The sequence below is a fragment of the Zeus faber genome (assembly GCF_960531495.2).
Source record: "Zeus faber genome assembly, chromosome: 16".
Lineage (NCBI taxonomy): Eukaryota > Metazoa > Chordata > Actinopteri > Zeiformes > Zeidae > Zeus > Zeus faber.
Window position 1 is genome coordinate 27838307 of NC_137202.1, and position 13082 is coordinate 27851388.

Below are 13082 nucleotides of genomic sequence, written 5' to 3' on the forward strand. Positions count from 1 at the left end.
AAAAAGTCCCATAACAGCCTTTATTTGTGACTCCACTCTTAACAACCTGAATTTCTCTTCCAGATCAAAGTGCCGCTCCACCGAATTCTGTTCTCCACGAATGGGAATCAAACCGGTCCAACGTGTTAATCCCCCTGCGCTGCCCGCACAGAGCATCGCCGGTTATGATAACTCTTATTTTTAGTCCTGGATGCCAGGGAGCGAGGGCCGACCCGCTCTATTCCTGGAGCCTCCGGGTCCACGTGCACGCTCCCTGTCGCACACAAACAACAACAGATGGTTCGGAGCGACGACGGGCGGTAAAAAGGGACAGGTCGACCATTTCTCTTTCTTTTTTTTTTTTTTTTTAAATCTACTCCGTTTTGTGGAGATCACCGCAGCCTCAACATCTGTCCCCCGACGAGGGAAAGCCTGACGTTTGTAGTACAGGAGAAACCTTCCACAATGACCGGCAAGAGGGACGTTAAAACCAGTCAGTCGGACACGGTTAAATGACGTAAAAAAAAAAAAACTAAAAAAAAAAAAACGTATCCCAGCTTCAGCCTCCAGAGACGAGCACACGTCCAGAGCGGCTACAGCAGCAGAACAAAAGGACAATTATTCCATCATATCGCAGCGGCGCTGTCAAAAACTCCATCTTTTTTTTTTTTTTTTTTAATGGAATCCGCACAGAGACATTGTTGGGAGCTTTGTGTATCTGGGACAATCTTGTGATAATCCATGACATCATGTGCTCGGATAGCGCTCGGAGCCTCTGGCCTCCAGTGAAACCACTAAAGAAGACCCAAAAAACTTCATTTTTCTGCCATTTGCGCGCGCGCGCACACACACACACACACACACACACACACACACACACACACACACACACACACACACACACACACACACACACACACACACACACACACACACACACACACACACACACCCGCCCTCGCAGTGTGTGGGGTTCAGGGGGTGAACTCTGAAGGTACAGGATTCAGATACTTGTTCAAAGTTCTACATCTTCAAACCATTCAATCCTCAATCAACGCTGGTGAAAAAGATCATCCAGGTCAAAGTTCAACAACACGCCACATCTTTCAACTGGACAAAGATGGAGGCTCCACCTTCTGCTCCTTCCACACAACCATGTATTTATAAACATTGACATTTATTCAACTAAACTCATTTTACCCTGGTTAAACATCACGTTACACTGGTTAAACGTCACGTTACACTGGTTAAACGTCACGTTACACTGGTTAAACGTCACGTTACACTGGTTAAACGTCACGTTACACTGGTTAAACGGCACGCTACCCTGGTTAAACGGCACGCTACCCTGGTTAAACGGCACGCTACCCTGGTTAAACGGCACGCTACCCTGGTTAAACGGCACGCTACCCTGGTTAATTCTTCTTCCTCTTTTTAAACCTCCCATTACACTAGTTAAACCTCCCATTACACTAGTTAAACCTCACATTACCCTAGTTAATTCTTCTTCTTCTTAAACATCACGTTACCCTGGTTAAACGTCACGTTACCCTGGTTAAACGTCACGTTACCCTGGTTAAACGTCACGTTACCCTGGTTAATTCTTCTTCCTCTTTTTAAACCTCCCATTACACTAGTTAACCTCACATTACCATAGTTAAACCTCACATTACCCTAGTTAATTCTTCTTCTTCTTAAACATCACGTTACACTGGTTAAACGTCACGTTACCCTGGCTAAACGTCACGTTACCCTGGTTAAACGTCACGTTACCCTGGATAAACGTCACGTTACCCTGGTTAAACGTCACGTTACCCTGGTTAAACGTCACGTTACCCTGGTTAATTCTTCTTCCTCTTTTTAAACCTCCCATTACACTAGTTAACCTCACATTAACATAGTTAAACCTCACATTACCCTAGTTAATTCTTCTTCTTCTTAAACATCACGTTACACTGGTTAAACGTCACGTTACCCTGGCTAAACGTCACGTTACCCTGGCTAAACGTCACGTTACCCTGGCTAAACGTCACGTTACCCTGGCTAAACGTCACGTTACCCTGGCTAAACGTCACGTTACCCTGGCTAAACGTCACGTTACCCTGGCTAAACGTCACGTTACCCTGGCTAAACGTCACGTTACCCTGGTTAATTCTTCTTCCTCTTTTTAAACCTCCCATAACACTAGTTAAACCTCACATTACTTTAGTTAATTCTTCTTCTTCTTAAACATCATGTTACACTGGTTAGACATCATGTTACACTGGTTAAACATCACGTTAAACTGGTTAATTCTTCTTCTTCTTAAACCTCACGTTACCCTGGTTAAACCTCACGTTACCCTGGTTAAACATCACATTACCCTTGTTGATTCTTCTTCTTCTTAAACATCACGTTACACTGGTTAAACCCTAACATTACCCTAGTTAATTCTTCTTCTTCTTCTTAAACCTCACGTTACCCTGGTTAAACCTCACGTTACCCTGGTTAAACCTCACGTTACCCTGGTTAAACCTCACGTTACCCTGGTTAAACCTCACGTTACCCTGGTTAAACCTCACGTTACCCTGGCTAATTCTTCTTCCTCTTTTTAAACCTCCCATTAGACGAGTTAAACCTCACATTACCCTAGTTAATTCTTCTTCTTCTTTAACCTCACGTTACGCTGGTTAAACTTCACATTACACTGGTTAAACTTCACGTTACACTAGTTAATTCTTCTTCTTAAACTTCACATAACCCTAGTTAAACATCACGTTACCCTAGTTAAACATCACGTTACACTAGTAAAACTTCACGTTACACTAGTAAAACTTCAGGTTACGCTAGTTCAACCTCACGTTACATTAGTTAAACTTCACGTTACATTAGTTCAACCTCACGTTACACTAGTTAAACCTAAATTTACACTAGTTAAACCTCAAGTTACACTAGTTAAACCAAATTCTACACTAGTTAAACCCCATGCTCCATCAGTCAGACGTAATTTTATACTAGTACGAGCTGATTTTACTACTTATACAATATTTGGAACACGGGTTTACACTCTTTTTGAGTGATTTAACACTAGTTCAACACAATCTTAGTCGACCTCAAAGCAGGTAGAGCTCATTTTACACCAGTTAAAGGTTTTTAAGAGCTCATTTAGACAGGCTGGGGGCGCATTTTGTTATTTTGGTGATTCCAGAACATTACAGTGAGTGGAGCAGTGTCCACATGCTGCCATGCTGCTGCTGCTGCTGCTGCTGCTGCTGCCGCTGCCGCTGCTCTTTCCTTCAGCTCCAACTCTCATTCCAGCGCCATCATTATCGATATTATGACCTATTATAATGAAGAAACCCTAGATAGAACAGCTTCCGGTACTCACAGTCATACACGCCGCCCCGTCCAGCCGTAAAAGCCCCAGTAAGACGCACGGTGCGCGGGTTCACTGTGTCAGATCCGCAGCTGCTGCTTCCTCCATGCGGGGTGCGCGCACCGCGCCGCGGCGACGCGCAGCCACGCCGCCGAACGCCCCCGCGCCGTCGCCACGGCGACGGCCCGGCCGCGGCCAATCACAGCCCGGCCCCTCCGCTCGAAGCCCCGCCCCCGCCCGCCTCGCCCCCGCCCCCTTCGGTCTCCCCTGGCAACTGCCGCAGCGAGGCGGCGCCGGGAGCGCGCACGCAGCGCCGCGGCTCCGCCGTTCCAGCAGCTGGAGGACGCGCGTGAACGAGGGGGCCGCGCGCTCCCACCTGGACGCGTTGGTGACAAACGTCCAGGTTACACGTCTCGCGTTTGTCCGTTGACGTCCACGTTCTGTTGTTAAATATGGTTCATTCATTCGTCCTGGATTCATTCGTCCCTTCACCAACTGGTCTCACTTTTGGACCAAAGCTTCCAGTCATGGATCTGTTTCCCGTTCTGCATGGTAATCAGAAGTCACATGACTCAACACACTCATTCTTGACAAACACGCACACCACGCATGACCGGGTTCTACCGGGTTCTACCGGGTACCACTGGGTTCTACGGGTTTACAAGGTTCTTCAAGGTCCTGCTGATTAACTCAGCTCTACTAGGTTCTACTGGTTAACCAGGTTCTATTGGTTTACTAGGTACTACTGGGTTCTACTGGTTCACTAGGTTATACTGGATTTTACTGGTTTACTAGGTTCTACTGGTGAACAAGGTTCTACTGGGTTCCACTGGTTTACCATGTGCTACTGGGTTTTACTGGTTTACTAATTTCTACTGAGCTCTACTGGTTTACTAGGTTCTACTGAGTTCTACTGGTTTACCAGGTTCCACTGGGTTCTTCTGGTTAACTTGGTTCTACTGGTTTACTAGGTTCTCCTGGGTTCCACAGGGTTCTACTGGTTTACTAGTTTATACTGGGTTCTACTGGTTTACTAGGTTCCACTGGGTTCTACTGGTTAGCTAGGTTCTACTGGGTTCCACTGGTTTATCCGGTTCCACTGGGTTTAATTGATTAACTGGGTTCGACTGGTTTTCTAGATTCTACTGGTTTACTAGGTTCTCCTGGGTTCCACAGGGTTCTACTGGTTTACTAGGTTCTACTGGTTTACTAGGTTCTCCTGGGTTCCACAGGGTTCTACTGGTTTACTAGGTTCTCCTGGGCTCCACAGGGTTCTACTGGTTTACTAGGTTCTCCTGGGTTCCACAGGGTTCTACTGGTTTACTAGGTTCTCCTGGGTTCCACAGGGTTCTACTGGTTTGCTAGGTTCTACTTTGCTCTACTGGTTTACCAGGTTCCGCTGGGTTCTTCTGGTTAACTTGGTTCTACTGGTTTACTAGGTTCTCCTGGGTTCCACAGGGTTCTACTGGTTTACTAGTTTATACTGGGTTCTACTGGTTTACTAGGTTTCACTGGGTTCTACTGGTTAGCTAGGTTCTACTGGTTTATCAGGTTCCACTGGGTTTAATTGGTTAACTGAGTTTGACTGGTTTACTAGATTCTACTGGTTTACTAGGTTCTTCTGGGTTTTACTGGTTAACTAGGTTCTATTGGATTCTACTGTTTTACTAGGTTCCAATGGGTTCTACTGGTTTACTAGGTTCTCCTGGGTTCCACAGGTTTCTACTGGTTTACTAGGTTCTCCTGGGCTCCACAGGGTTCTACTGGTTTACTAGGTTCTCCTGGGTTCCACAGGGTTCTACTGGTTTACTAGGTTCTCCTGGGCTCCACAGGGTTCTACTGGTTTACTAGGTTCTCCTGGGTTCCACAGGGTTCTACTGGTTTGCTAGGTTCTACTTTGCTCTACTGGTTTACCAGGTTCCGCTGGGTTCTTCTGGTTAACTTGGTTCTACTGGTTTACTAGGTTCTCCTGGGTTCCACAGGGTTCTACTGGTTTACTAGTTTATACTGGGTTCTACTGGTTTACTAGGTTTCACTGGGTTCTACTGGTTAGCTAGGTTCTACTGGTTTATCAGGTTCCACTGGGTTTAATTGGTTAACTGAGTTTGACTGGTTTACTAGATTCTACTGGTTTACTAGGTTCTCCTGGGTTCCACAGGGTTCTACTGGTTTACTAGGTTCTTCTGGGTTTTACTGGTTAACTAGGTTCTATTGGATTCTACTGTTTTACTAGGTTCCAATGGGTTCTACTGGTTTACTAGGTTCTCCTGGGTTCCACAGGTTTCTACTGGTTTACTAGGTTCTTCTGGGTTTTACTGGTTAACTAGGTTCTATTGGATTCTACGGGTTTACTAGGTTCCAATGGGTTCTACTGGTTTACTAGGTTCTACTGGGTCCATCTGGGTTCCACTGGGTTCCACCTGGCGCTCTATCTGTATATCCTTTTATTGATCCGTCTATCCATCTATCTATCTATCCATCTGTCTGTCTGTCTTTCGGTCTATCTATCTATCTACCTGTCTGTCTGTCTGGCTCACTCTCACTGACTCTGCTGTGAGTTGTTCTCCTCCGTGGTCCCGCTCCTTCTTTCACTCTGTGCTCAGGTCGCTCTGGCTTGGTTTCCACGCACGCTGATCTATTCTTAGGAGGCTCTGCCCCATTTCTCCTGCAGCTTCACTCCCAGGGATGATGCTGAAGTTGCGAAAGCAGCGAATGAAAGAGTCGTGCTGGATGCAGCCATCACCACGGTAACGGAGCTGAGTGAGGGTGCCTTGAAAAGACAGATCCATTAGTGTGTGTGTGCCTGCCACGCTGCTAATCTGATTTCCAAACTGTTGGTCCAGAGCAGCGACCACCAGCGGGGTGTCGGTGATCCCACCACGCCCCGTGCTGGTGAAGTCCTGCTGGTTTGGAGATACGAGACCATGGCTGGAGAGGACGGGGGGCCCTGAAAACTAGAGGGAGAATAATAAACAGAACATTTTAACCCTCTGTGGTTGAAAGTGGATTTGATGAAGAGTAATTAAATCACAGCGCGAAGGAGGAGTTTGTCCAGAGCAGCGAGAGGCGGCGGAGCAGATGAACAATGGTGGGGGGCAGCAGAGGCAGCATGCACGAGGCAGGGGTGTGCACGAGGCAGGGGTGTGCACGAGGTTGCAGTGTGCATGGAGTGTGCACGCTCAGCAGACCTGCTGTTCTAATGCTCCATCACTCTGTGGCCTGGCTGCTCTGCCCTGCTGAGAGCCTCTGGTGCACAAAATGAATCAGACCGCTGAAGCTCTCACCACACACACACACACACACACACACACACACACACACACACACACACCCCTGCCCCGGGCGGGCTGATAAGAGCCGCCGTGCACACGCTCCACTCCATTCAGATCATAAAACTCTCTTTTAGTGCCAAACCCTGTTTGTCTGCTGCTGCACCCTCTGTCCTTCCTTCATCCTTCCTCCATCCTCTTCCTCCTCCTGTCTAACACTGACCTGACTGACCTCCACTGGAAGAAGGTAAGAGATTTCTCTATCTATCTATCTATCTATCTATCTATCTATCTATCTATCTATCTATCTATCTATCTATCTATCTATCTATCTATCTATCTATCTATCTATCTATCTATCTATCTATCTATCTATCTATCTTCTTGTTCCTCGAACAGGTGGATCCTCCTTTCAGAAGCTGATCCAGGATCCTTCTGCACCTGTCGGTGTCAGAGGACAACCACCAACTGGTGGAGCATCGGACAGAGCTAATCACAGGTTCCAGTTTAGAGAGTAACACACACACACGCACACGCACGCACGCGCACGCACGCACGCACGCACACACACGCACGCGGTTAGATCTCCATGATATTTATCTTAATTTACATAGTTCAGGAGGACGCTCTGCGCTGGTTTCCAGTTAAACTGGTCCTATTTGCATTGTCGCCAGAAAGACAAACACGCCCCAACAGAATGGAGAGATGAAGGGAGAGATAGAGGGAGAGATAGGGGGACATAAAGGGAGGGATAGAGGGGACAGAGTGAGAGATGAAGGGAAAGATGAGGGGACATAGAGGGAGCGATAGAGGCTACAGAGGGAGAGACAGAGGGGATAGAGAGAGGGATAGAGGGAGAGATAGAGGAAAGAGGTCAAAGGTTTCCCCTCCTGTCACTTAGTGAAACCAAAGATGAACTGTTCAAGGAGGGAGAGCAAACCCAGCGTGAAGGGTCTCCTCAGTGTCCAAACCAAAACGGTTCCAAGGCTCTTCAGGACTCTGCTTCCTGGGGGGTCTCCCTGTCTGGCCTGGAGGGTCCGGCCTGCAGCTCCGCCCAGTAGCAAAGTCTGATTCAGTGTTTTTCTCTGTTTGTCGTTGCTCTTCATGTCTGCGTCGCTGCTTGACTCTTATCTCGGCCTGATAAGCGCCTCCTTTAATGCACAGGCAGTAAAATACTCCACGTGTGTGTAGTCGTCGCAGGAGCCAAACAAACATCCCATAATTCAGTATTGAATCAGTCTGTTTGTTCGGGTCAAACACTCACATGCTGCCAGTGACCAGCTACATCCGGTGGGAACATGCCGGTACAGTTCAATATGAAATTAATAATAATCCTAATATTAATAATAATAATAATAATTATTATTATTATTATAAAAACAATAACAACATATCTGTGAGGCTCAGTTGGGGTGTCCATCACTTTGTGCTTTAAAATCCAAAGAGAAATACGTATTCCAGTTCATGTGTGTTTGGATTACAACAAAAATATGGATTTACAATGAAGATTTGACAACATATTATTTTATGCAATTTTGAAACCTCTAAGTTCTGTTTAATAATGAAGTTGATGATTTTGACGTTATTCTAACTGCATATAACATATACATGGGTTATTTATAATTCATTCTCTATTGGTTATTGAAGGAATTCCGATTCAGCTGCTGTGACGTTAAATGAGTGATGACGGTTGTTAATTCTGTGTTCAATGTTTTATTTGAGTAAAATGCTCTTAAACCCCCCCCCCCTCCTCAGCATCATTGGTGTCTCTGAGAAACGGTGAAACAGTGAAACAGTGAAACTGGGCAGAAGGAGAGTCCAGGATGCGGAGTCGATTCAATCACAGCATTGATCCTGGACGCAGCCCCGCCCACATCAGCGCTGTCCTCCAGCTTAATGAGGGTGAAGAGCAGCAGACGGACGGTTGAGGAAGTCCATTAGCAGAGTCCATCAGCTGCTTTTTAAAGGTTCAGTTCATCAAGTGGGTTCCGTCTGAATATCACTGCACAGTGCACGTTGGTTATTATCTGCACCGTGCAACACCCTCATCCTCCACCCTTCTGCTCCTTCTCACAGAGCTGCTCCTTCTCACTCCTCATCCCTCCATCTTATGACAATGTGGCCTTGTGGCTACAGGAGTGGCGTGGCACTATTAGCCCCAAGCTTTATGACGCCACATGCATGCCGGCCATTGTTCTGCGTGCGTGCGTGCGTGTGCGTGTGTGTGTGTGTGTGTGTGTGTGTGTGTGTGTGTGTGTGTGTGTGTGTGTGCGCGCGTGTCCTGACACACAAGTGTTTCCATATGAACACAGTGATGCAGTTTCATCAGAACACAGAGTTCTGAACCCACATACACACAGATCCATATCCATCACACTGTATAACGCAACATTAATAAAAACATTTAAAAGTAGGAAAGGAACAGGAGAGGAGAGGAGGAGGAGGAGGAGGAGGAGAGAAGAGGAGGAGAGGTGAGAAGGAGGGAGGAGAAGAGAGGAGATGAGAGGTCTTGGTCTTCCATCTCCACATCTGGAGCATCATTCTGCTCAAACAGAAACTAACCTTCTCCTTCTGACGTCCTGGTCCAGTCACTGCAGCACAATGACCAGAGCACATCCAGGAACCAGGACCAGAGGAGGCACCGCTCCTCCTCCACCTCCTCCTCTTCCTCCTCCTAGAAGAACCCTGAGAGGAACCTGGTTTGCTGGTCCGTCATGTGCTCAACAAGTGTGGATGTTCTCTGATCCTGTGGCGGGGAGGTGTGGTGTGGCCGACCCAGGTCCGGCTGCAGGGAGGCCGGGCCCGTCCACCATCTGTCCCCAACAGGGCGGGGCGGGGTGGAGGGGGGCAGCTTTGTGTCTCCATGAAGCTGTTTGGCCTTTCTCCTAGCAACCAGCTCCCGTCTCCCCAGCTGTGTGTGTGTGTGTGTGTGTGTGTGTGTGTGTGTGTGTGTGTGTGTGTGTGTGTGTGTGTGTGTGTGTGTGTGTGTGTGTGTGTGTGTGTGTGTGTGTGTGTGTGTGTGTGTGTGTGTGTGTGTGTGTGCGCTGTCCTCTTTATGCTAATGAGCCATCTGCCCACTCTGTAACAGCCCCCAGATATCGGGCGGGGCCGGGAGGGTCTGACAGACAGAACAAAGGCGTCCCAGCGGATGCCTTCAGACGTGAGGGTCACACTGATCTGCAGTCAGTCCAGTCGGGTTCCTTGAATGGGGTGTATTCCAAACTCTCTGGGTTCCCAGTGGAACTCCACGCAGCCGAACCTGCGGGTCCCCGACTCTGAACCGAGGAACCAGCCAATCCAGTGGCTCTCAGGCTCAATAGGCCTCTGTTGCCACTGGATACTGGGACGGTTACCACGCCAACACATGCTCCATGGGATCATATCACAGAGATGAAGATGAATTATAGATTCAATAAAAAGTACAAATCCAGGTAATCCAGGTCAGGTCTGAACACTGGGTTAGTAGATTAACAAATAACATTATTATCTATCATCCATCCATCCATCCATCTATCCGTCCATCTATTTGTCACACATGCCCGAAAGTGTTTGATTTGTAAAACTATTTTCTGCAGAGGGAACAGCAGAGAGAGTTGAGATGTGATGAGTCTAAATACGAACACCAGCCTCCAGGGCTAAAAGGCTTCCTTCTGACTCCTCCTTTGTAAGGTCACTGACCCAGACCTCAACGACTGAGTTACTGACCTGATGGACCAAGTCTGATCCAGACTGGAGGAGAACACAACACCATGACACACTGGATTAACATGTCATCACCAAAAGACAGTTGGCAGGAACAGCAGTCCCAGTCCGGTCCAGTGGGTCCTGAGGTCAGGGATCAAAGTCCAAGTCCAGTGGGTCAAGGATCCAGTCCAGTGGGTCCTGGGGGTCAGGGATCCAGTCCAAGTCCAGTGGGTCAGGGATCCAGTCCAGTGGGTCCTAGGGGTCAGGGATCCAGTCCAAGTCCAGTGGGTCAGGGATCCAGTCCAGTGGGTCCTGGGGGTCAGGGATCCAGTCCAGTGGGTCCTGGGGGTCAGGGATCCAGTCCAAGTCCAGTGGGTCCTGGGGGTCAAGGATCCAGTCCAGTGGGTCCTGGGGGTCAGGGATCCAGTCCAGTGGGTCCTGGGGATGATGGATCCAGTCCAGTGGATCCTGGGGGTCAGGGGGAGATGAGCTGTGGTGACACCGCCCCCCACAGGCCTGTGCAGGGACTACATGTGTTTAGATGACTGCCTCGCGTGACGGAGGATTATCTCACATGAGAAGTATGACACAGAATGCGTTGCCATGGTAACAGCCTGTGGTTTGGTCATGTGACACCTCAGAAGGGCACATGCAGCAGATCTCTGATGGTTTAAACAACGTCGATATAGAGCAGCATTTAACCATCCTGTTAACCATCCCACAGTAGATGATAGAGACAGGAGGAGACACCAGTTATGCTTCATATCCGAGTCAAACCTGAATGATGAGTAACTTTTTGATGTCTTGAATATGTTTTATTTCAATTTGAAATATAAAATCATTAAGCTTCCGGAGGAGCAAAATGAGCATGCTGACAAACGTAAGTGTTGGTGCGTCATTCAAATTATGGTCATCTCATTACATTACATTTACATTTAGTCATTTAGCAGACGCTTTTATCCAAAGCGACTTACAATTGTTCAAACACCGACGGACGCAGCCATCAGGAGCAATTAGGGGTTAAGTGTCTTGCTCAAGGACACTACAGCATGCTAGCAGGAGGAGCCTGGGATCCAACCAGCAACCTTAAGATCACTAGACCACCATCCCTACCGCCTGAGCTACCCACCCCCCTCTACAACATCTCTGTTGTTTCTGTGCAGCCATAGAAAACAAACAGGATAGATTATGATAAATACAGGAGTTTAACTTGTAAGTCCACACGCGCACACACACACACATACACACACACACACACACACACACACACAGGTTAATTTCACAATTGAATTCCACATACAAAACAAAGATCAAGACCATTTCCTGGATGAGAATGGTCAGTGGTGCATTCTGGGTGTTGCAGTCTTCCTCTAAAGTTCCAAACGGAGCAGAACGTCACTGATTCTTTGCTTCGTCAAGATTACACACTGCAGGCCTGTGTGTGAGCAACACTTCACTGAGGAACAGTTCAATCAGTTATTAAGGGCAACAGATATACAGCATCCACATACAACAGAGCGGCTGAGGGGGAGTCCACGAGGGGGCAGGTGTGATGTGCTGTTTTCGTGGCGTCTTTCTTTTTGTTTAAGTTCAGATCAAAGAACACAGCTGAAGAACTGATGATGGATCACGTGTGTGGATGGAGAGGAACCAAAAGCCATATTCACAGACTCAAGACCTCATCAGCGTGAAACATATCACGTGTGACAGTCAAATGGCATCTCAAAAATGAGGAGAGGCAAAGTAACTCTAAAAGTAAGTACTTGAGTAGTTCCCAAGTACATTCTCTCTCTACACTACAATTCAACAATACGATACAGATAAAGAACAGATAGATAAACAATAGAAGAAATAGGGGATTTTTTAAACATGCCAATCTTATGGATTACCACTTTAAACCCGGCATCCCTCGCGGAAGGTCAGTTGTTGGTTTGATGCACAAATCAGACACATCAGGACGCACAGTGACAACAAAGCAAAGGGGTAAAACCTAAAGGCCCTCACTCCACCCATCCCTCCACCTTCCTCACCTGTTGGGGCTTTGTTTTTGCTTGTTGCTGAGGAACAGGATCCTATCCTATCAGCTGTACATTACGGTGTCAGATCCTTATCCCGTCCTGTTCAAGGTCGCTGGCTCACCTGAGAAACAACAGAAAACACCATTTTCAGGCAGGTAACTCACTGCTCCACTGTGAGGACACTTCCATCCTTGTTCTACCTCAATGTCCTGCACTTAAAAATATATTATTTTTACTCAGCTGTTACATACATTTACATCAGATAAGATAACACAACACACTCAACACAAGTGTTAAGTGTAGTAAGTACATGGTAATAATTTATAATCCATACCATGTCGACCTCATACCAATCATTTATCCTGCGCATAGACTCGCACTTTGTATTCTGTATATTTTCAATATTTGGCTATTCCTGTATATTTTACTATTTTTATTTTATATTTTTTCAGACTGTTTATGCTATTTGAGAAGCACACCAGTCCTCACCATGAAAAATTCCTTGTAGATGAAAATGTACCTGGCGGAATAATAATAACAACAACAACAACAACAACAACAATAATGACAATAGTAATAACAACAATAATAACAATACTACTACTAATAATAATAATACGCATATTAATGATAACAACATTAATAACAACAACGACAACAATAATGGTAATAACAACTATTATTACTACTACCGTAAGCGGGAGGAGGAGGGTTAAGTTGCCATGCATGACGCAGCACGGGGGGCTCACTTTTTTCCGTTCAATTATGCAACAGAGG

The 13082-nt window shown here is 46.8% G+C and overlaps 1 protein-coding gene across 1 annotated transcript in view; it reads right to left on the reverse strand.

The window, feature by feature from the left end:
* The window catches only part of foxn2a (forkhead box N2a), a 29567-nt gene extending 26113 nt beyond the window's left edge, over positions 1-3454 (reverse strand). Inside the window, exon 1 of the mRNA XM_080017147.1 lies at positions 3347-3454. The gene's annotated coding sequence lies outside the window, so the exon portion shown is untranslated. The remainder of the gene's footprint in view (positions 1-3346) is intronic.
* Between the last annotated feature and the right edge of the window lie 9628 nt (positions 3455-13082).